This window comes from Macaca nemestrina, chromosome 17 (genome assembly GCF_043159975.1).
Source record: "Macaca nemestrina isolate mMacNem1 chromosome 17, mMacNem.hap1, whole genome shotgun sequence".
Taxonomy (NCBI): domain Eukaryota; kingdom Metazoa; phylum Chordata; class Mammalia; order Primates; family Cercopithecidae; genus Macaca; species Macaca nemestrina.
The window spans coordinates 5781194-5805240 of NC_092141.1; the positions used below are offsets into that span (position 1 = coordinate 5781194).

A 24047-nucleotide genomic window follows, 5' to 3' on the forward strand; every position below is an offset into this window, starting at 1 on the left:
AGCTTGGACTGGCCTCCTGTGAGTCGTGTGGAGCTGCCGAAACAACACGGTGGAGGAGTGATACACTGAGATTTATAGTTCAGAAAGATTACCCTGGCTGCAACGGGGAAATGTGAGCAGAGAGCGGTAAGATCAAGGCAGGAAGACCACACAGGTGGCTGTTGTGATGATTCATGTGACAACTGCTTCCTGCCAGCCCAGGCTATGCTGTGACTCCAGACAGGCCAGCTATAACCACCGGGCAGACAGACGGAGCCTGTCCCATCCCTGACCAAGATCTCTGGACCCTAATGGGGCTCACTCTGGCACAGAGAGAGGGACCTTGGGGAGCTGCTTTGGGAGCAGAAGTGGCAGAGAAGTCAGCTGGCCAGGCTCTGAGATGTGCCCCGTCTTCCGCAGTTGACTGCAGGGCCGATGCGGTTTGACTCCGTGGGGCCAGGGCTTTGCAGGTGGAGGCAGAGATTTAATGGCTGCTGCTGCTGCTGCTGAGTTGTGAGAGTGAGGATTTTTCGGGAATGTATGTGAAGGAGGCATCTCTATACAGCTAAATTCCTTTATTAACGTAATGAGTTTGGCTGCTTTCCTGGAAATGCAAGTGCCATTTGGCACCATCGCTGCTGCTTCAGAAAGGGTGTCATTAAACTAAGAATCTGTAGGAACGCACCATAGCGATAAACGAAGCTGCCTGGAGATTACACAGCATCACGCAGACTTCACAAGGACCTTCAGAAGGGAGAATGCTTCCACACTGAGGTCAGTAGCCAGTTAGGGGCTGGGAGTAGGGGGAGTGGAGACTCCAGAAATTATCTGGATAATCCAATCAATACAGGCAATGCTGCATAATATTGGGAGAGAGAATATTAGAATATTAAAGTCATTTTAAAATTGAAACAGAAACTTTAAAGGGGTCAAAACACCTCCTAGCCCTTCTCTGTCCCCCGTGTGCTGAGCATCCTCAAGTTCAGGTTTCTAAAGGCAGGACCCAAGTCTAAAGGCTTTGTTCTTTCCGTGTTGCAGCTTTGCATCCGATTGTCCAGGTGGTCCCCAGACCCACTGACAGGGAAACTCGAGGCAAATTATTTCGTCCAAACGCCCCACCAGATTTGGAACACCAAGGGCTGAGACTAGATCACTGGGTAAAGTGGGAACAGAAATCCCTCTTTCCATCCCTTTAGTTCCTTGGAATGCGAGGAGCCTTGAAGCTAGGGGGAGACTTGGGAAGTTATTGGGCTTTTGAATTTATAATATAATTGTGAAATCCTCTTTCTCTGAATTGAGTTTGGACTTGAGAGTTCGTTATGAACGCTGTGTGACAAGAAAATTTTCCCAGATGACGTCAGCCAGCGGACTTTGTCTTTATTCACGTGATGCTAAGTTCCCAGAGGCCATGGCTGCAGAGAGGATGGGACCACGTAGCCACAAGTTCCTCTTCCTGATCACCCGCTGTGCGTCAGTCATTCTCTCTAATCCTCACAGCAAGCCTGTAATGGTGGCATTAGTCTTTTGCAGCTGAGAAGTGGGGGCTCAGAGAGGTTAAGACATTCGTGAAAGCCCACCCAGCTGGTAGGTGGTGAAGGTGGGATTGCACTCAGACTGTCGTAGGCCCAAACTGGTGCCTTTCCCCACACACCTCTCCTTGCCAATGGGGAAGGTGTATATTGGGGATCTGCGGACGTCAGGTTTGAGCTTAGCCCGGCTCGGAGAAGTGTCTGTGGTCCCTCCACCCGCTCTTGGCTTCTATCCCAGGCAAGGATTCCACATGGTTGGGTGCTTTTATAAAATTTTTATTTTTCAATTACATACTCACTGTAACAAATCCAAACAACACAAAAGTGGATAAAGGAGGCGGAGAAGGACTGTCCTTCCCATTCCAGTTTGAGACCTTTTTCTTTGCTTCTGACATGTGGAGTTGAAGGAGGGGGGGTCGGGGCCAGATGGGCCAGTTCGATTCTGGGCTCCACTACTTGCTAACGCCACAACCCTGGAAAAATTACTTAACTTCTCAGTGCCTCAGTTTCTTCATCCACAAAATGGGATAACAGTATTTATCTCAAGGGGTTGCTGTAAGGGTAAAACATTTAAATAACTGGCAAAGAATAAGCATTTAATAAATCATTAGTGATTTTTATTAAACATGGCTTTTAAAATCCAAAATGAGTATTAACACTCTACAGATTGTGTGGTAACTTCCTTTTTCACTTTACAATATGTTATAGACTTCTTTCCAAGTCTGTACATATGGTACCTTTTAAATGGTTGTGTAGAATTTTATTTGTCGAGATACACTATAATTTATTCATTCAGATATGGATGCACATTTAAATTATTTCCACTTTATTTTTTTTTTACCATTACAACCAATGTTAAACTTTGTGCCTCACCTGGTCCTACTGGTATTTCTGTAAGATAGAGTTCTGCAGCAAGATTGTAAGATTTTAGGGTATTTCTATTTTAAATTTGATTACATATTTTACAATTCAACAGCATAATAAGAAAACCTATTTCCTCAACCTGAAAGAACATTAGATTTACTCACCTTACAGCTGCTGGATTAAAGAAATATCCAAATAATTCACACAAGATGAAGATATTTATACAGACGGAAGGAAAGTTCTTACTTTACACCATAGATGTGCAGACATGATATAAAAGAAAACAAAAGGCCGGGTGCAGTGGCTCATGCCTGTAATCCCAGCACTTTGGGAGGCTGAGGCAGGCAGCTCACAAGGCCAGGGGTTTGAGACCAGCCTGGCCAGCATGGTTTGAAACCCCGTCTCTACTAAAAATACAAAAAAATGAGGCATGGTGGCATGCGCCTGTAATCCCAGCTACTCGGGAGGCTGAGGCAGGAGAACTGCTTGAACCCAGAGTTAGAGGCTGCAGTGAGCTGAGATCGTGCCACTGTACTCCAGCCTGGGTGACAGAGCAAGACTCCGTCTCCAAACAAAAACAAAAACCAGGCCGGGCGCGGTGGCTCAAGCCTGTAATCCCAGCACTTTGGGAGGCCGAGGCGGGCGGATCACAAGGTCAGGAGATCGAGACCACAGTGAAACCCCGTCTCTACTAAAAATACAAAAAATTAGCCGGGCGCGGTGGCGGGCGCCTGTAGTCCCAGCTACTCAGGAGGCTGAGGCAGGAGAATGGTGGGAACCCGGGAGGCGGAGCTTGCAGTGAGCCGAGATCGCGCCACTGCACTCCAGCCTGGGCAACAGCGTGAGACTCCGTCTCAAAAAAAAAAAAAAAAAAAAAACAAAAACCAAAAAACGAACCCCCCACTTCCACAAAAAAATATGGCAAAAGATATAAAGTCCCTTCAGCACAATTCTGAACTAAAGATGAGTGTGTTTAGGGAGCACTCCCAACATTCCTTAATCCTTATGACATCTACTCATCATTACCCCCATTTCCGAGGTGAGAAAACTGAGGCATAGAGAGATTAAGTAGTTTGCCTGAGACCTTGCAGCTGGTGTGTGGCAGAACCTCCCTCATGTCAGGACCTGCTCTCCGTTCAGCCACACTACCTCCCTGTAGAGGTCCACACGTGCTTTGGATTGGAAGAAACTGATGAGGCCTCAAGGAAGTGGAAACTTCATTAGCCCCAGGTACAGAGCTGAGTGGTTCCATGCATCCTGAATGGCTTTAGATGATTTTCCCATCTGTGATGTAGAGGGGCTGAGCTGTAATAGGGAATCACTGGGGTGAACAGAGAGCATCTTGTCCCTCTCTGCCCATCGGGATGGAGAGACTGGGAGGCAGGCGGCAGGACGGTTCCTCTGCAGTTGGACTGCATTCACAATTCCCATATATTTATATAAACAGCCCCCAGCTCCTCTTGTGCTCATTTTCTGTGCGTGCCAGTCAGTGTAGTAAATCCTGAGCACTTCTGTTTTTTTTTTTTTTAAACCCAACAAAATAGAATCAGTGCCTTTTGTGTTCAAAAGCTAAGTGTCTATAAATCAGCGCTCCTTGAATGAGAAGATGTATGTGGATTCATGAAGACAGGGCTTTGAATTATTTATCAAGAAGTGGTACTACTTGGAACCTCAGGCACACTCAGCTCCGCAACAAAACTGAGTGGCTTCTCAAGACGTCTTTGTGGACGTGATGGAGGATGACATGGATTTAAAGAATTAATTAGACATGGAGCTTCTTAGTGTCTGGTACCTGCCCACATTTCCAGTCCCCATATGCCCCAAGCGGCAGCCTCACCCAGGCACTCAGATTCCCGAAGCATCATGTTCGCACACACACTTCCCTCTCCTTGGATGTTCCTTTCCTCTTAGCCACCCTGAAAACTCCTATGCATCTGCCAAGAGCTAGCCTAAATGTCCCCACCTTTTTTTTTTTTTTTTCAGAAATATTTCCTGCCTTCTCTTGTCAGGGTTACTAGCTGCCTTCTTTGTAAGTCTGTCTTACAAAGAATATACGAAATACTTCAAGAGCATAGTTGGTTATGTCTACCTATCTGTCACTAGAACAGTGTCAAGCACATAGTCAAAATTAGGGTTGTCGAATGAGGGGATCATTTGATGTCAGTGAGGAGACAATCCTTCTTGGTCAGCACGACGTGTCTGGCATGTGATGATAATTTAATTTCAAGTACAATGTGTCTAATACTTCTGTGAGTGGCTTGATCAAGATGCTAGGGAAGGTGCTTTACTGACTTTGCAGGTAATGCAAACCTGGAAGTGATAATAAACACACTGAGTGACTATTTGGTATTTTAAAAAACGTGGATACTTTGGCAGACTTGACTGAAATTAACAAGATGCCACTGAATATGGATAAAGTGGAGGTGTTACCAATATAAAGGTCTGTGAATCAATGGCAGTTGGTGGCTGGTGTGATAGAGAAGACTCACAGGTGACCAGGGTATTAAATAGTCCTCCACATATGCCACGGTCTTTCATACCCATTGGTGAGGGGAAGCTTAGGGGTTTGTCTGGAAAAAGGCAGTAACAGGCAGAGTTTGACTCACTGAATGCTCTGTGTTTGTAATAATGCCTGCCACTTAGTAGGTTCACAATACATATTTGTTGAATTATGAATGAATACTCTAGTCACTTTGCATTTACTTTCTGCTTGCAGTATCCTTTGCCTCCAAAAAAAAAATTTTTTTTTGAGGCCCTCTGTTGCCCAGGTTGGAGTGCAATGGCACGATCTCAGCTCACTGCAACCTCCACCTCCTGGGTTCAAGTGATTCTCCTGCCTCAGCCTCCAGAATACCTGGGACTACAGGTGCGCGCCACCGTGCCTGGCTAATTTTTGTAGTTTTAATAGAGATGGGGTTTCACTATGTTGGCCAGGCTGGTCTCAAAGTCCTGACTTCAGGTGATCCACCCGCCTTGACCTCCCGAAGTGCTGGGATTACAGGCGTGAGCCATCGCACCCGGCCGAAAATAGGTAAGTTTGATTTCTAAGCTTCAATCATCCTTCAAGAGCTTCAAGAGCTTCTGACTCTAGGTCTGTGCATTGGGTATGACATCACAGCTGTGTCTGAGACACTGGAGGTGGAAGAGGTTAGAGTTACGGCAGGGTCCCTGGCCTAGGGGCAGCGATATAGAGGAGAATGTTACTGGAGTTGAGGAGGCTGAAGAACTGTAAGACCAGAATGTCAGAGGGACATCATCTTGGATGCTGAGTTCATCAAGGATGGTATCAGGGGATACAGTGTAAAGCACATTTTAAAGATCACTTCAGACTGAAAATTACAGAATGGTCCAACCTCAAAAACACTTAAGCAAGAGAAGGATAACTTGTTGGCTTCAAGTATCCTAGGAAGGGTAGATTAGTCAAGTCATGGGGCAGTCAGGGAAGCAACTGGGTCTCAAGAACTGTTGGAACCAGGGATTTTAATGCCAACAGGTCAGTCGGTCTCTCTCTCTCTCTCTCTCTCTCTGTGTGTGTGTGTGTGTGTCTGTCCTTTTCTCTGTCCATATCTTGCTTCTTGGATGTTTGTTTCACTTGCCCTTTCCATTATGAATCGCTTTCTTCATGTGGCAGGACACAATACAGTTCTGAGGTTTACTTCCTATAGCTTTAATCACCAAAGAGAAAGATCTTCTAGGACATATATTTAAAAATTCCCAGGGAAGAGACCCATTATCTCAGAGGGAGTGAAGTGCTCATTCCTTGACTAGGGCCCTCAATTTGTCATCAGGTAGGTTGGGGGATGTGCTTGCAGAGTGAAGTTATTGTGAGAAGCGTATTCATTTAATAGACATTTATTCTTCATTTTATGATAGGAGACACAGCAATTGGGATGACTTTGGCTGCAAATAGGAGAAAACCTTACTCGCACTGGTTTAATAAGGAAATTTATTGGCTCATATGATGTGAAGCCCATATGTAAAATGGTCTTAGTGTTAGCTTAATCCAAAGGCTCCAGTGTCCTTTTTTTCTGCAATTCCCTCATCTCTACTCTCTTTTTGCTTAGTCTTTGTCTTCAGACTGCTTCCTTTATGGAGGCAAAAAAGAGGTAGCAGTTTCTGGCTCCACATCCACACATAAAATCCAGAGGAAGAGAAATTGTCTGAAAGATTTTTCATAATAAATGAAGCTTTATTCTCAGAATCTACCAGCAAACCTCTTTGTAGTTTCATTGGCTTGAATTGGATCCCATGCCCTTTCCTGAACAAGTTGGTGGCTGGTGGATTCCGTGTGCTGATTGGCTCAATTCTATTCATCTCAGAGCCTATGGCAAGGAGACTGGGATTATCCAGATTGGATTAGACTAATTAGAGGCCATCCAAAACACCTGAGTGCAGCATGGTAGGCATGGGTGTATCAGTTAGCTTTTTTTTTTTTTTTTTGAGATGGACACTTGCTCTGACACCCAGGCTGGAGTGCAGTGGCACGATCTCGGCTTACTGCAACCCCCGCCTCTTGGGTTCAAGTGATTCTCCTGCCTCAGCCTCCCAAGTAGCTGGGATTATAGGTGCCTGCCACCAAGTCTGGCTGATTTTTCTATTTTTAGTAGAGACAGGGTTTCACCATGTTGGCCAGGCTGGTCTCAAACTCCTAACCTCAGGTGACCCATCCACCTTGGCCTCCCAAAGTGCTAGGATTAAGGCGTGAGCCACCGTTCCCGACCTCAGTTAGTTTTTGTTGTGTAACAAACCACCTAAATTTTAGTCGATTAAACTATCATTTGTTTATTAAGTTCAGATTTTGTAGGTGAACAATTTGGGCTGTGTTTAGTAGGACAGTTCTTCTGTTGGACCTGGATCGCTTCTGCATTTTTGGTCAGCTCATGGGTCAGCTGGGGTTGTGGGGTTTATGACATCTTTGCTGAGATGGCTGGGATGACTGGAGCCTCTCTTCCTCTGATTGTCTGAGGGTTCCAAGAGCCACAAGACAGAATAAGCCCCAGGGCACACACACTTTCCAAGTATCTTCTTGCCACACATTGCTATTGTCCCATTGGCTGAAGCAAGTCACACAGCAAGTACAGAATCAGGTAGGGGAAGATAACTCAAGGGGATGGATACAAGAAAGGGCTGGGTGTGGTGGCTCACACCTGTAATTCCAGCACTTGGGCAGCCGAGGTGGGCAGATCACTTGAGGTCAGGAGCTTGAGATAAGACTGGGCAATATAGCAAAAATCCCATCTCTAAAAATAAAAATACAAAAATTAGCCGGGTGTGGTGGCAGACACCTGTAGTCCTAGCTACCAAGGAGGCCGAGGTGGGAGGATCACCTGAGCCTGGGAGGTCGAGGCTGCAGTGAGCTGTGATTGTGCCTGTGCACTCCAGTCTGGGTGACAGAGTGAGACCCTGTCTAAAAAAGAAAAAGAAAGAAAGAGTGAACAAAGTCAGAGCCATAAACACAATAATCTACCCCAGTGAGGAGAGCTGACGTTGGGAGAGAGCCACTGTTTCTACCCTAAGATGCAACGGAAAGAGTGGTTCTAGAGAAGATGCGGAACGCAGGAGACTCAGATTCCAACACAACAGGAGCCACAGGCAAACTGTATTGGAAGAAGTGTTTGGGCACAGTATATATCTGGAGAAGAGACGGGAGAGAGAGAGGTTTGCACTTAGGACTGAAAGTAAGGATGGAGGGAACAGTTCAACCTGGAAACACTGCCAGGCTCTGGACTAGGCATGCTGCCTGCTCCATCTCATTCGGTCCCTACAGGTGCAGGTGAGAAAATGGGCTCAGAGAGGTTAAGCAATGTGCCCAAGGTCAAGGTCACACAGTGAGACAGTGTGGATTTAAGCCCAACTGTCTGTGGATCTCAGGTGGGAAGGAAACAGGATTTGGCTGACGACGGCAGTGAAGGAGAGGGAGGGGAATGGGGTAAAGGAGTGCTGAAGTGCAGAGATCTGTAGCCCCAGCTCACCCCAATGTTGAGCAGAGTAAGCATGGACCAAGACGCCTCTTTGCCAGCATGGAGTTCTGGACTGTGAGCTCCTGGGGCATGGGCCTCATTCCTGCTCTAGTCCTCCTGTCCCCAGCATCTAGCAGAGTTCTGAGATCAGCACTGAGGGGCACATCCCCTGTACCTGGTGCTTTACTGACACTGTCTCACTCAGCCCTCCTAACAGCACAGATGTGGCATGTGCTACTATTATCCCCACTCTACACACAACATAACCACGGCCTGGAGGACTAAGACATGTCTTCGTGTTTGCAGACTTAGTGAGTGGAGAAGCTAGGGCTTAAAGGTGGGGTCATGGAGCTCAAAGTTCATGCTCTGAAGTGCTGGCTAGGCTGCCTCAGGGAGGGAACAGTGCACCAAAGGGAAGGGTGGTGGGCGGCGGAGAGCCTGGACATGGAGTTCTTGACAGTGAGGGGTTTGATACGTCACCATTGAAAACATGTGAGGGCTTATTACTACTCCCCAGGATTGGACTAAGTGTTTTCTTTTCTTTTTTTTGAGACGGAGTTTTGCTCTTGTTGCCCAGACTGGAGTGTAATGGCATGATCTCAGCTTACCGCAACCTCCACCTCCTGGGTTCAAGCAATTCTCCTGCCTCAGCCTCCTGAATAGCTGGGATTACAGGCATGCACCACCATGCCCATCTAATTTTGTATTTTTAGTAAAGATGGGGTTTCACCATGTTGGTCAGGCTGGTCTCGAACTCCTGACTTCAGGTGATCTGCCTGCCTCAGTCTCCCGAAGAGATGGGATTATAGGTGTGAGCCACCGCACCTGGCCTGAACTAAGTGTTTTCTATATCTTATTTAATCCTCAAAAATTATGTGGGGGCTGGGCACTGTGGCTCAGCCCTGAAATCCTAGTACTTTGGGAGGCCAACACGGGAAGATCACTTAAGGCTAGGAGTTAGAGACCAGCCTGGGCAACGTGGGGATACCCCGTTTCTATAAAAAGTAGAGAAGATTAGCCAGGTATGGTGACATGTGTCTGTGATCCTGGCTACTCAGGAGGCTGAGGTTGAGGATTGCTTAAGCCTAGGAGTTTGAGGCTGCAGTGAACTATGATCATGCCACTGCATTACAGTCTGGGTGAAAGAACAAGACCCTGTCTCAAAAAAAACAAAAAAAGTACTTGGGGATACATATTATTTGTTTGCCCATTTGAGAGGTGAGAAAAACGGAGGATCAGTGAGGTGAGCTCATTTGCCAAAAACCACCAAGAAGAGGCAAGGCTGCAGGCAAATCTGGTTAGGGCTAACCTCAAAGCCCACGCTTAACCACTGCTCCGCCCATCACTTTGCCATCCAACACAGAGCGATTCAGCCCTGCACTATCTGGGCCATGCAGGGTGCAGGATTTCGGGGTGCAGGACGACGGGGTGCAGGACAGCGGGGTGCAGGATGGCAGGGTGCAGGATGAGGCTGCAAAGGCAGATGTTAGTGGGATGTGCTGCAAGCTCTGATGACTTAGAAGACCCCTGGGAGAGGAGGGTCAGACGTTTTTGTTGCTTCTTAGGATTGAATTTTTGGAACACTCTGGTGAGAGTTGAGATTTTGGCACAGAATGAGCACCCCAAAAATGATGGCTGTGCTGAACCAAATTGTGGCTCTTCCTGGAGTGTGACACTTCCAGTCAGAGGCCCTTCAGGTGTGCACAAGAGCAGCAACGCCCCAGACCTCCAAGGACTCAGGACCTAAAGCAGTGCGAGAAGCCCAGATGCAGCCTCCCTGCGGGAGGGGCACAGAGAGCTCCAGGCCTCCACATCTGGATGGAGAGCTCCCATCAGCTTGGACGAGCCAGATCAGGTCCCTCTGCACACGATGGCTTTCTCCTTTTCATGCCATTCTATAAACTCCCAGTGCTGTGGCCAACCAAACAGGCAGGGGTGGAGCAAGAACCATGTTCTCCCTTCGAATCAAACATTTCCCACAAACCTTTTTCTCCCCAAAGTCATTAATAACAATCTTCATGCCCACAGCATCTGCTAACGGTTATTATTACAGGGGTAGTAAAACATTTTCATACCCACACCGTTTTTCATCCCAGGTGGAGTTAATTGCAAACGACTCACAAGCAAACAGCATTTCCTCCAGCAATCCATTGCGAATGGAGCTCTGATTCCCCCCACCGAATCCTGCCGCCTTGCCCCAGCTCCCATGACCTTCCCTCATTTATCACCATTGATCTAAACAAGTCACACACACCAATAGAAAAGGCCCTGAAACTTTCCACTCAGTGGCTCCTTTCTGGTAAAAGCAGCCCTAAAAGCATGTGGACTTTCTTGAAAATTGAGTTCTAGTTTCTCATCAAATGGAAAAAGTTTTCCTTAGCAGCGTCTCTCACTACCTGTGTCCATGTGAGTTATGTGAAGTCATGATGTCTTGGAGGTGGCTGAGGGGCTTTCAGGTTCATTTGGTCGGTGACAGAATGCTGCCAGGTGAGAGCAGGGCTGCAGGGAGCAGAGCTTTCCAAATTGCTGCATTTTCTACAACTCTAAGGCAATAAAACTGGACTAGCTAACAATCGATGTTTATATAATTCTACTAAGTCCCAGAGACTCTTCTAAGTCCTGTATGTATATTTTACATATATTGAACATCTATATTAAGCAGCCTCCTCATAACCATTCTGAGGTAATTACTATTAGTATTTCCACTCTACAGGTGAGGAAACTGAGGCAGAGAGAGATAAGTGACAAGTGACTTGCCCAACATCATAGAGCTGGTAAGTGCTGGAGTCAAGATGCAAACCCAGGTTATCTCCGTCCAGTATGAGCTCTCATCTGCTCTGCTCTCTGGCCTTTTTGTAGGGTGTTAACCTCCTTCCTTTCCTATGCTGATAAAATCGTTTCAAAGACTCTACAGAAAGGATGTCCAGTGAAGCAGTGTGAATGAAGACCATGAGTTTCGTAGAGACGGCAGACAGAGGGCTGCGCCTTTCATAGGGCTTTCGACTTCTACCAAGCTACGATAAGAGCCCCCTCTCCCTCCACCCAGTGGAATCATTTCCCCCAGTTCCATGTCTATGAGACAGCAGAGGGAGAGGACATTGCTGGAGCGGGAAGACCTGCATTTGAGAACCAGTGGCCTCTCTCTCCAGCTGTGTGGTGTGAAAGGAATACCAGCGCAGATTCTGGGCATGGCCTTTCACTAACTCGCTGTGTGCTCTTAGCCATGCTGTTTCTTTCTCTGGGCCTAAATTCCTGCATCTTCAGGAGGAGGAGGTCGAGCTGGATGACAGCCAACGTTACATCCTGCTCTAAGTGAGGCAATTCTAGTTCAGGATACAGAAATCATTCATTAAGTGAACCAACTTCAGATCATTTTAGTGGTGGCCACACGGTGCCCCTTCTGGAGATTAATTCTGAGTTCAAGTTCAGGCTCAGAGGAAAAGGTGGCTTGATCTATTTGTGAGTCTGCCACAGACTTTGGAAGGGGAAAAGTGAAAGTTACATCAGATATCTGACATTCTAGTTCCACTGTCCTCACTTTTTGTTTTTTTTTGTTTTTGATTCAGGGTCTGGCTCTGTCGCCAAGGCTGGAGTTCAGTGGCACAATCTCAGCTCACTGCAACCGGGCTCAAGCAATCCTCCCACCTCAGCCTCCCTAGTAGCTGGGACTACAGGTGCATGCCACCACGCCCGGCTGATTTTTGTATTTTTCGTAGAGACAAGGTCTTGATATGTTTCCCAGGCTGGTCTTGAACTCCTGGGCTCAAGAAATCCACCGGCCTCAGCCTCCCAAAATACTGGAATGACAGGTGTGAGCCACTGCACTCAGCCTCCTCACTTTTTACGTGAGGAAACCAAGGCCTAGAGAGGTTAAGTGACTTCTGTAAGCCTTACAGTGAGGTAATGGTGGAGTTGGGATTAGAAGCCAATTCTGCATATTTACTATGGAATGTCACTGTATGAGGAGTTGGCAGCATAGCTAACAATGGCCGACATTTGTTGAAAAATCACTAAATCCTCACTATGTGTGGTAGATTAAATTACTGTCTATCACTCGTTCCTTCCCCCTGAATCTCCAATCCACAGGCAAATGAGTGAGAAGTATGTGTTGTTGTCTGACACTGAGCTTTTGTGGCTGTCACGCAGCAATAGCTGACCGATACAGTAGTTGGTATCTGAAGTGGAATGCTTTCATAAGACCTGAAATACATGGCACTGGCTTTGAGACCGGGTGGCAGGTGGTGAGCCAAGTGTTGTAGGAGGCTAGTAAAATGGCACTCATGTAATGGCAAAACATTCGGCACAGCTGTCACTTGGAATAGCCTGGAAAGTAAAGAATGTGCCTGAAGCATTTGTCAAATTGGATGAAAAGATTCTGGGGCAGGATGTTGAAAGTATGTGCTGACTACTGCTAATTGCATTAAGCTCAAGGAGGACCTGGCTGGCTTGCAAGCAGAATTTCAAAGAACTGTAAAGAGGCCAGAAATTACACGGTGGGAAAACAAAACAGTGTCTTACCAAACTGGAGGTATGGCCACTACGATACAGCCTTGGGAGATGACATTTAGGGGTTTCATCTGTAGGATTTTTGTTGGTTGTTTTGCAGCCAAAGCTGACTGATGGATACTCTACCAGTCACTTTCCATGCACTATCTCATTTAATCCTTATAATAATCCCAGAATGTAGATGTGATTATTTCCATTTCACAGATGCTGAAACTGAGGTGTAGGGAGGTTCTGAAACAGGCCCAAGGTCACACAGCTATGTGAGGCAGAGCCAGAGTTAGAACTCAGCGGTGGCTCATACCTGCAATCCCAGCTCGGTGGCTCATGCCTGCAATCCCAGCACTGTGGGAGGCTGAGGCGGGCAGATCACCTGAGGTCAGGAGTTTGAGACTAGCCTGGCCAACATGGTGAAACCCCACCTCTACTAAAAATACAAAAATTAGCCGGGTGTGGTGGCACCTGTGATCCCAGCTACTCAGGAGGCTGAGGCAGGAGAATTGCTTGAACCTGGGAGGGAAAGGTTACAGTGAGCCGAGATTGTACCATTGCAATCCAGCCTGGGCGACAGGGGGAGACTCCATCTCAAACCAAAAAACAAACAACAAACAAACAACAACAAAAAAAACCTCAGTGATGGATCTGACTCTAAAACCCATACTCTCACCAGCAAGCTTTTCTGCCTCTCAGCCTGCAAACGCTGCCGTTCTCTTTACTGTGAAAGTGTGTGAGTGTGGTAGGCAGAATAATGGACCTCCAAATATGTCCCCATCCCAGTCCCTGGAAATGACAAAGAGGAATTAAGGTTGCAGGTGCAATTGAGATTGCTAATCATCTGACCTTCAGAAGGGGAGACTATGCTGGATGATCTGGGTGGGCCCAATGTAATCACAAGGGTCGTTATAAATAGAAGAGAGAGGATCAGAGAGATCTTTGAACTGCTACGCTGCCAGCCTTGAAGACAGAGGAAGGGGCCATGAGCCAAAAAATGCACACAGCCTTCAGAAGCTGGAAAAGGCAAGGTCATGAATTCTCCCCTAAAGCTTTCAGAAGGAACGCAGGCTTGCCGACACTGTGATTTTAGCCTCGTAGTCTCATTTTGGAGTTCTGACCTCCAGAACTCTAAGATGACAAATGTATGTTGTTTTAAGTCACAAAGTTTGTGGCAGCTGGTTATAAATAGCAACGGGAAACCAATACGAGTATTCCTAAATGTGTGCTGTATGTGTATGCACAACATGACTTTTTCTTTGGAGACGGAGTCTCGCTCTGTCACCCAGGCTGGAGTGCAGTGGCGCGATCTCAGCTCACTACAACTTCCGCCTCCTGGCTTCAAGTGATTCTCCTGCCTCAGCCTCTGGAGTAGCTGGGATCACAGGCACACATCACCATGCCTGGCTAACTTTTGTATTTTTAGTAGAGACGGGGTTTCACCACACTGGCCAGGCTAGTCTCGAACTCCTGACCTCAGGTGATCAGCCTGCCTTGGCCTTCCAAAGGGCTGGGATTACAGGTGTGAGCCACTGTGCCCGGTCCAACATGACTTTCTAAGTGTGTATCTCTCCATAAAAGTCTACATGTGGCCGGGCGCAGTGGCTCAAGCCTGTAATCCCAGCACTTTGGGAGGCCGAGGCGGGTGGATCACGAGGTCAGGAGATCGAGACTATCCTGGCTAACATGGTGAAACCCCGTCTCTACTAAAAATACAAAAAACTAGCCGGGCGTGGTGGTGGGCGCCTGTAGTCTCAGCTACTTGGGAGGCTGAGGCGGGAGAATGGCGTGAACCCGGGAGGCGGAGCTTGCAGTGAGCCGAGATCACGCCACTGCACTCCAGCCTGGGAGACACAGCGAGACTCCGTCTCAAAAAAAAAAAAAAAAAAAAAAAAGTCTACATGTCTTGGGTGAGGGAAGCCCTTTTGGTAGCCAAATAGGGGTGAAGAAGTCAGCAGATTGCTGGGAGGGCTGCAAGCTTCATCTATTCCTTTATCAGCTGGCCACACCCCACAGAGCACTGTAATTGAATTCAGCAAGCATGATGTGCCTGAGACCCACAGGTATGTATCTATGTGAGTGAGTGGTACAGCCATCTGTGTTCAGGTACTCACACACGTGTGTCAACGTTCATACGTGCACCTGTGTGAGTGAACATGTCATCTTTGCTCATGCATGTGTGTAGACAGATGTGTCTATGTATGTGTATGACTATGTGTCTATGTATATGACTATGCAGGCATGTGTGTACATAGGTGTGCATGCATAAGGCACATGAGAACACATATGTACACCTCTGTTATGTGTTGTGTGTACATGCGTGCACCCTGGATTCACTTGGGCATTTTGGGCCTGAGATCAGAACCCTTGAACCCATTTAACTTGCACCTTCCTGAGCCAGGCCCTGGGTAGAGATGTAGCACAGGAGCCCTTGACAGGAATCATTAATTTGCTCTTTTCTCCCTGAGGCTGGAGTAAAATGAAGCTTGTTTTCCATTTCTACACAATGAGAAGAAGTGTATCGATTTTTCCTCACTTCTGATTGTTCACATTAGGGGCTTGTTTCTAAATAATTGACACTAGGATCATTCGTTTTACGGCACAAACATATTTTACGGGTCACTTTTCCCTTTGAGACATAGTCCTGGGTGGACTTGAAACAAGTCCACTTTGTAGATTGGTGTTTCTCTGCATGGAGAACATCCCTCAAAGAGCAGGTTCAGCTGCTCTGGTGGCCCCCTTTCAATTGTGTATTTGTTCACCCATTAATTTGTCCAAAAAAATTGCACTGAGTGCCAGTGCTGTGCGGACAGAATCTAGGCAGTGGGTGTGGGCTGTGGTAGAGGAGTACTAGTGGTCCTTGCTTGCTGAAGCAACCAATTGGGCCTGAAGTGCTAGCCTCAGAAGAAACCTTTCACCTGTCCACTTTAGGAAGCAGCAAGGAAATTCATGGGCTCAAGGAAAAGCAGGAGGAAGAGGGAGGGACACAGTCAAAGCCCCCAGCTGTCAAGGTCCCCTCTCCTAACTTTGCTCATGTGTCACTGACTTTTCAAAGGATGCTGCCCAATCGTCCACAACCCAATCATCCTCATGCTTGAAAAATAGCTTAACCCCCCTCAGGCTTCTCTGAGCCCCCAAACAGGAAGGACACCTCCCTCCTCAGTCCATCTCCCCCAGGGTCAGCATCTGAACCTCCTTCCTCACATTCTGATTTGGGTTTCAATATGAGTTCATTGGGATGTAATTTCTTTGAGGTCAGAGGCCACCCCTGCCTCACCATCTCTCCAGCTTCCCCAGGAGGAGTTTCCAGTGCTGTTACTCATATACTCGGATTGCCCTCATTCCCTGGACTTGTGAAATCCCAAGAGAAGTAGCTGGGATAGAAAGCGGTGACCATCACTCCCAGCCCTGCTGACAGTTTTTCTGGACTTCTACTACTGATCCTCCACGCCCACCCTTGAGTTGAGGTGGTCTCTCTGAGGTCTTCTCAGTGTGACTCTAGGCTAATTTTCCTTTTTTGAAAGTGGTGCTGAGAACAGTAGTTTCTTTTCTTGTATGAGTGACCTCTTCATGGAGAGCTCAGGTTTCCAAGCTTCGGTGCCACATCCTGCAACCCAGTGAGGAGCAGAGGGAAAGGTCCAGGCTGAAAGGCTTACAGCTTCCCACTGCCCCTACAGGGTAGGCTCCATTCTGGCTGCCTGTGGGCCCGAGCAATTGGGCAGCCTTGTCTGCTTAGGGGAGGGTTGTTCCTGATTCTTGCAGGAGGCCTCAGCTGGTGCAACAGCAGTGGCAGGTTTTGGGGGGAATCTCGTCTCTTCATATGGCCCCAGAGAGAGAGAGAGTCATGGGACTCTTATATAGGCTGAAGCCAGGAATACTGGTTGCCTCCCTAATATCCATTCTCTTCTTTGTTCTTCATGACAGAACCCCAATTCTATTTTATGCGGCAATGGGTCTAACTAAAGGACCAAGTGTTCCAGCTTCCCTTGCAGCTAGAGGTGACCAATAGGTTGGGAGCAGGGGTGGTTGGGTAGAGCTTGTGAGAAAGTGCTGTAACAAAGGGCAGGCAATGGTATGTGAATTCTGCCCCCTCTTTTCTCTCCTGTTTTTTTTTTAAATTTTGATTTTAATTATTTCATTTCATTTCATTTCATTTGAGACAGAATCTGGCTATGTCACCCAGGCTGGAGTGCAGTGGCACGAGCTCTGCTCACTGCAAGCTCTGTCTCCTGGGTTGAAGTGATTCTCCTGCTTCAGTCTCCCAGGTAGCTGGGACTACAGGTGCCCATGATCATGCCTGGCTAAGTTTTTGTATTTTTAGTAAAGATGGGTTTTCACCATGTTAGCCAGGATGGTCTTGATCTCCTGACCTTGTGATACACCTGTCTGAGCCTCCCAAAGTGTTGGGATTACAGCCATGAGCCACCACGCCTGGTCTTTTCTCTCCTGTTAGCTTTCTGCCTAGAATTCAGACATAATGACTGGAGCCCCAAAAGTCATCATGAAGTGACCTTGAGGATGAAAGCCATGTTCTAAGGATGATAGAACATAGGTGGAAGATCCTGGCTCCTATTTACTATGGAACATTTTCTTTTGTTTATCTCAGGGCTTCTTGTAAATAAGAGAGAAATAAATTATTGCCATTTCCTGTTACTAGTTTCTTAATGCAACTCCTGATACATAAGACTGTATAGTTATAGCTGTTACTGAGAATAGCGAGGTGTTCAGGAGCTGGGTGGCCCATGCACAAGTGATCTACCATACCAGTCTTTTAAAATTCTATTACTAAAACCCAAACATGCTCTTCCATTTCCAGAAGAATACTGGGTCTAAATTTAGACTGGTGCATCCTGATGCTGCACCAGCCTGCTCTTAATTTAAGGCATATAGGCATCTTGCTAATTTGGGGATAGTTATGTGACTAAGGGAGAAAGTGGCAGATGTAAGGGGAGCCCAGGTTCCAAAGGGGATTTTCCCAGAGACTCCTCCAATACAGACATCCAGAGTAAAGTAGCAAACAACACAGGCCGAAGGTTTCAGGCTTGGCCAAGCAGCCAGGTAGTGCAGCCCAGCAGAACTCATTCCACTTTGCAGAAGCTATGTGTGCATGTACGCAGGCTGACTGTCAGTACTGATTTGACTGGATGGGTTATTAAGGTCAATGTTTATTCTGACTGGTTACTGCCTATGCCTACACTAGTTAACTATTCTGAATATGACCCCTGCCTAGTACAAGGCTTTTAAAACCTGACAACCTCCTTGCTTGATGATGGACTGCTTCATCTCTAGGTCTACCCAAGGACTGTGAAATGCACTGGAGTTCAACCTGTATACTCAAACAATAAATAATTAATTCTACACATGTGCAACTCTCTGTAATATTGAAAGAAGAGGTCAATGAGTGTGTGTATTAAAGGACAACAGAGGCCTTTCCTCTAAGTGGATCACCCTCAAACTGTTTTTGTTGTTTTCTTCAATTCTCTATCTGGTTGTCTTTTGATCAGTACAGACAGACCTTGATTGGGAATTAATCATATTCCAGCTGCACAGCCGCCTTTTTCTCTGTGTCAAAGATGACAAGTTCTTTACTTTCAAACATAGCCACCTATTAGATGGTGCTGTGTTCTTCAAGTAGTGTTCCGCCTTCTGAAACAGATTCCTGCTCAGCACATGCAAGTGGCAGCCCGTGGGCCTCTGTCAGCCTGCTCCCTCCCTTAGCAGTTAACCTGGTGGTGCTCAGCCTACCAGGGGCATGGGATGGCTCCCACTACTTGTGGTTCTAATTCATCTCACTGTCATGGTGCCTGGTTTCCTGGGGGCTCAGGACATTATTCCCTCCCTAAGCCCTTTGGGAAGGCTACTCAGGGGTCTAACCAAGAGTGAGTTCAGGCCCCCCCCCCATCACTGCCTATTCCCTAAAGTGGTTTTGGGTCCTTAGGCATCCTTTTACTAGTTCATCTTGGGTGGAAGTGGAAGTTCCCATCCTTTCTAATACTGAGCTGTGCTGCTCATCCCTTCTGCTCCACCCTGGTCTTACAGGTCCTATTCCCTTCACCCCACCCCAGAGGAGGAATGCAATTCAAGGTCATATGATAATGAGGAGACCTTTTCTTCAAGAGGTAGCAGAGATTGGAGACCTGTCTGTGTCCATGAGAGTTTAAAGATATTCCTGGAGGACTTCCTACTCAAGATGCTGCACTGAGCACATTATATCCCCTCCTTCCACTAAAATGACAGTAAAGGAATACAATAGTATAGTCCTCTAACAAGGAAGACAACGGGGAGGGGCAGTGGATGAGGCATTTTAACAGATTTCCGGAAGGGAAGAAGTATATGAAGAAATGCTGGTTGGAAAGCAGAGGGGAGAAACTCTCGGCTTGGAATACATGCAAAGGGGACAAGCTTAGTGCAGCCCAGAGAAGGCTGCAGACATAGAGATGACAGGTACTTTAGGCTGGCCTAGGACGAGAGAGTGAGGCTGAAAACAGGAGGAATAATTGAAGATGTGTACAAAAACAGTTGACCTTCACAACCCTCACTCTCTTTCCCAAAATGCAGACTAGATGACAGTCTGGAATTTACCCCCAGGACAAAACAGAATGATTATTTCTTAAGAAATTCCATAAATGTCTGGGAAGAATTTGGATAGTGAGTGTGAGCTGGGGTCTGAGAGTACGGTCCTCTGCCTTCTGGCATTTGAGGGGGGAAGGTCTGGTATAATTTTGACTTTCTGATCATTCATGTGGCTTGAAGCCCACCAGTGGCCAGCCCCGCCCTTGGATAGAGAGTTCCTGGTCAGAACAGTTCATTCATAAACATGAATGAATGGCCAACGATCCTCAAACACTTGAGGAGAATCTGAATTAATCAAGAGACAAAGTAAGGTAAATGGGACATTGGTTGCAGAAGAAACAGGATGATTAGGGAACAGAACTTCTTAAAAAAAAAAAAAAATCCTGTCTCCAAAGCATTAACCCTGTCCCTGAACATATCAGACTTTCTGAGTGGTCCTGTTGAAGGTCCTCACGCTTGGCTCAAAGCGGAAAATTTAAACATCTTGGTTTGGCATCTTCCTAAATCTATGCTGTAATGTCCCAAATGGTAGCCATTAGCCACTTGTGGCTATTTAAATGTAAATTTAAATTAATTAAAATGAAGCAACAAATTTAGTTCCTCGGTTGCATTAGCCACTCACGTGCTATTTCAAGTATTCAATAGCTGCATGTGGCTAGTTCCTACCATATTGGACAGAACGTTTACATCACCAAAGAAAATTCTATTGGACAGTGTTGATTTATAGCAATAGGTTACAGCCGAAACTTGCATTTTATCATCATTACATAGATTTATACACACACATACACACATCAATCACTTCCTCTTTTACAAATTATTTGTTTTCATATATTTTTAAATTGAAGCATAATTTATATACAGTAAAATGCACAAATCTTAAGCGTACAGGTCGATGAATTTTTAATATGTATATAACAGCGTGACTACCACTCAAATCAATACATGGAATACTTCCATCACTTCAGGATACTCCCTCGTACTCCTTTCAGCCAATAGTTTGTCTCACGCTCTCCCATCTCCCCCAGGTAACCATGCTCTGAAATCTATCACCATAGATTAGTTTTGTCTGTCCTTGAATTCTTAAATGAGGTCATACGGTATGTACCTTTTGCATCTAGTTCTTTCCCTCAGCATAATGCTTTTGAGATTCATTCATGGTGTGCACACGCTGTGCATGTGGTGTTTGTACTATTTTGTTGCTGAGTCATGTTGCATTGTATAAATATACCACAATTTGTTTCTCTATTCACCTGCTGATGGACATTTGGGTTGTCTCTAGTTTTTGCCTATAATAAATAAATATGATATGAACATTTGTTTTTAAGTTGTGTGTGTGTGTGTGTGTGTGTGTGTGTGCGCGCGCGCGCGCGCGAGGAGCAGATTTACTGAAGGCTGAAAAATGGGTTGATGTCTTGGATGTTGCTTTTGGCAACACTTTATTTCCTAGGTTTCCATGCAAGATCATGGGCTTCGCAAAAGCAAGGCAGGGGAGGACTTTGGATCCCTGGAAGTCCTTGGGAATGAAAAGTGTGTCGCTCGACGCCAGGGACGGGGAAATAGAAAATAAAGGGTCTATTGTTTACTTGTCTCTTATGCCCTCTAGTTCGTAACTAGCCCTCCTTTGAGGGTCCCACAGAATTGAGAAGACTACACGTTTGATTTCAGGTGTTGTCTGTTACAGTCCTCTCGCCGAACCTCACTGTAGGTAACAGGGAAGGGCTGCAGAAGCAGCATTTTTTTTTCCCCCCGTGTGGGTGAACTCACCTGCCTTCCTGGCCCCTCCCCCCCCATGAGGCCGGCCATGATGGCAGCCATAGCGTAAGCTCCCAGACTCCAGGTGCATATTAGTCTGTTCTCACACTGCTATAAAGAACTGCCCGACACTGGGTAATTTATAAAGGAAAGAGGTTTAATTGACTCACAGTTTAGCATGGCTGAGGAGGCCTCAGGAAGCTGACAATCACCGCAGGAGGGGAAGCAACCGCGTCCTTCCATTGACCGTAGCAGCGAGAAGGGCTGAGGAAGGGGGAAGCCCCTTATAAAATCATCAGATCTCGTGGGCACTCACTCACTATCGCGAGACATGTGACAGTACGCGGAAACCACCCCCCATGACTCAATTATATTCACCTGGTCCCGTCCTTGACATGTGGGTATTATTACAATTCAAGGTGAGGTTTAGGTGAGGACACAGAACCAAACATTTTCAGGGTAGTTCCCAGAGTCTTCCCAGACTCAGCTTCCTGCTGCTCAGCCTGGGGGCTCTGACGATGCCAGCCACCCCATGACCCCGACCTTCATCTGCACGGCCCCTGCCCTCGGTTAGACCTTGTGCTTTTTCACCTGGCCGGTGCATCAGCCTTCTTGATGGTTCGGCAGGCAGGGTACGGTGATCTTTTAAGACACAAGTCTGACCCCGCCCCTTTCTTCATTAAAATATTTAAGTGCTCCCCACTGCCCGCAGAATAAATCTAAGCTCCTCATCATGGCCTAGAAAGCCTCCTGTGTCCTGGCCTAAAGTCTCCTCATCAGGGTCCTTTCATCTGGTTTTCCCACGTCCACCCCTGACTCCAGCTAGTGCAGGGGGCTGTCATAGCTCTTTGCCTCAGGTCTGGGGCAAACAAAGAAGGCCCTTGCCACAGGTGTCAAAAATTTATAACTAAAATTTTAAATCGATATTTAAAAAGATCGAAATGAGCGCCAAAACCCCACAACTAACATAATATCAGAATTTCATGTAAAGACAGGCTCTTAGAGTGCTGTGCAGCGTGTTATTTGGAGGCTGAGGCAAGGGGAAAAGGTGCATCCTTACAAATGTGTTTTTATGTGTTTTTAAAAGGTTAGTTTAAGTATTGCAAAACAGAAAAGTAGACGTATCAACACTCACAACATTATTTTAAGTTTAAATATTTTATTTTTACCCAGACCAGAATTTATTATAATTTCACGTTCCTGGCTTTAGTAGAAGCAAGTGCATCAGTCATATTTTCAAAATCTAGTTTTGGGAAAGGGCAGACTTTGAGTCTGGCTTCACTATGCGTTCACATGGTGCTGATGCAATCACGTCCTCTTTACCTGGGATACCACTTCTCCTGTCTAGGTGGTGTAGGGTGCTGGTGAAGAACAAGATCTTAAAACCGGACCAGGCAGGGCGCAGTGGCTCACACCTGTAATCCCAGCACTTGGGGGGTTGAGGTGGGTGGATCAGACGATATAGGAGGCTGGTATAGTTAGCTGTCCTGTAGAGTGTTTTGTTACAAATTTGGTATTGAATTTTTATTTTTGGGACAAATATTTTTTCTTATGCAAATATCAACCACAAATATTGTACTGAGAGATACTTGGTGTTCTGTGAAGTTTGAGTACTAAAAACAGAGGTGTTGAATGAGGGCATTTTCCCTGGGGAGAAGTTCTGCAGGGCATGCTATGTCTGGTTTTACATTTGCTCCTTGAGGCAGAGATTCATTCCCCCTTCTCATCCCAGGCCCAGTATAGATACCTGATGACTTTGTCTAGCCAGGAAATGAATGAAAGATTTAGAAGACTGCATGAGTTCTGGGTCTGTGGGCTCTCAAATCCATCCCCTAGCTTTCTGTGCCCTGCTCTGTATGGAAGGGGGCTGACTTCTGTAGGCAGCATTCCCAGCCTTCTGTCAGTAGCAGCCAGTGGGAGGCTCTGGTGGAAGATGGAGGTACTGGGAAGAAGGGAGAAACCAGGATATTTCTCCCTCCTTGTCTGCTTTGGGTGGAGTCTCCAGGAGCTGCTATACCTCCTTTATAGTTGCAGCTTCCTCAGGGTGACCCTGCGCCCCTCCTGGGCTTCCTTTCTCTGTCCCGTGGCCTGGTGAGGGTAGTGGCTTCCTGCTGTCACTAACATTTTGTTGCTTCACTGTCCTGCTGGGCTTCTGAGCTTTTTCATCAATCGTATAACCAATTCATTGCATTCAAGTCCCTTTGCCTTAAACAATCTGGTGGTAGAAACCTGGTTTCTGGTTGGATTCTAATGAATGCAAGACTGAGTTGTGGATGTGGCTTCCCTGTCCCGGGACCTCACAGTTTCTGGAAATTCCCCACCTACATACCAGCTGCCTTGAGAAACTCCTTTAAACACAAATGATGGGGGATGCCATTCGCAGTTAAAAGAAGATACTGCTCCCTTTCTCAGGAATAAAAGTATAGATGAACACATTAAGGAGAGGGAGTAAGATGAGGGAGTAAGTTTTGGAGGAAGGAGCAATGATTGCAATAATAACAACTGTTAATTATTAGACCTCTGATATGTGCAGATGCCTTGCATACATTCTCATTAATCCTACAAAGAAGTCATATTGTTCTCATTTTGCAGTTGAGCAAATTGAGGCTAGTAAATGGCAGAGCTAAGGCTTGAACCTCTGATCTCACTCCCTCCAGAACCTACGACCATTCTGTGGCGCACACCAAGTGAGAAAACCTAGTAAAAATATAGTAATATTTTTATTAGTTATATATGCATTTATATATATATGCAAACATACAGTTAATATACTGAAACTATATATTAATAAGCTGCAAAGAATATTGTTAAACCAGGTCTTGCTACTCAGTATGGAAATGTCAAATCTTCAATGTCCAAATCACCTTGATGATGTCTATGATGCCAAACACCC

General features: G+C 46.3%; 1 protein-coding gene across 1 annotated transcript in view; it reads left to right on the top strand.

The window, feature by feature from the left end:
• The first annotated feature begins 286 nt into the window (after positions 1–286).
• The window catches only part of LOC105472700 (WSC domain containing 1), a 515974-nt gene continuing 492213 nt past the window's right edge, over positions 287–24047 (top strand). The window contains exon 1 of the mRNA XM_071082227.1: positions 287–753. The gene's annotated coding sequence lies outside the window, so the exon portion shown is untranslated. The remainder of the gene's footprint in view (positions 754–24047) is intronic.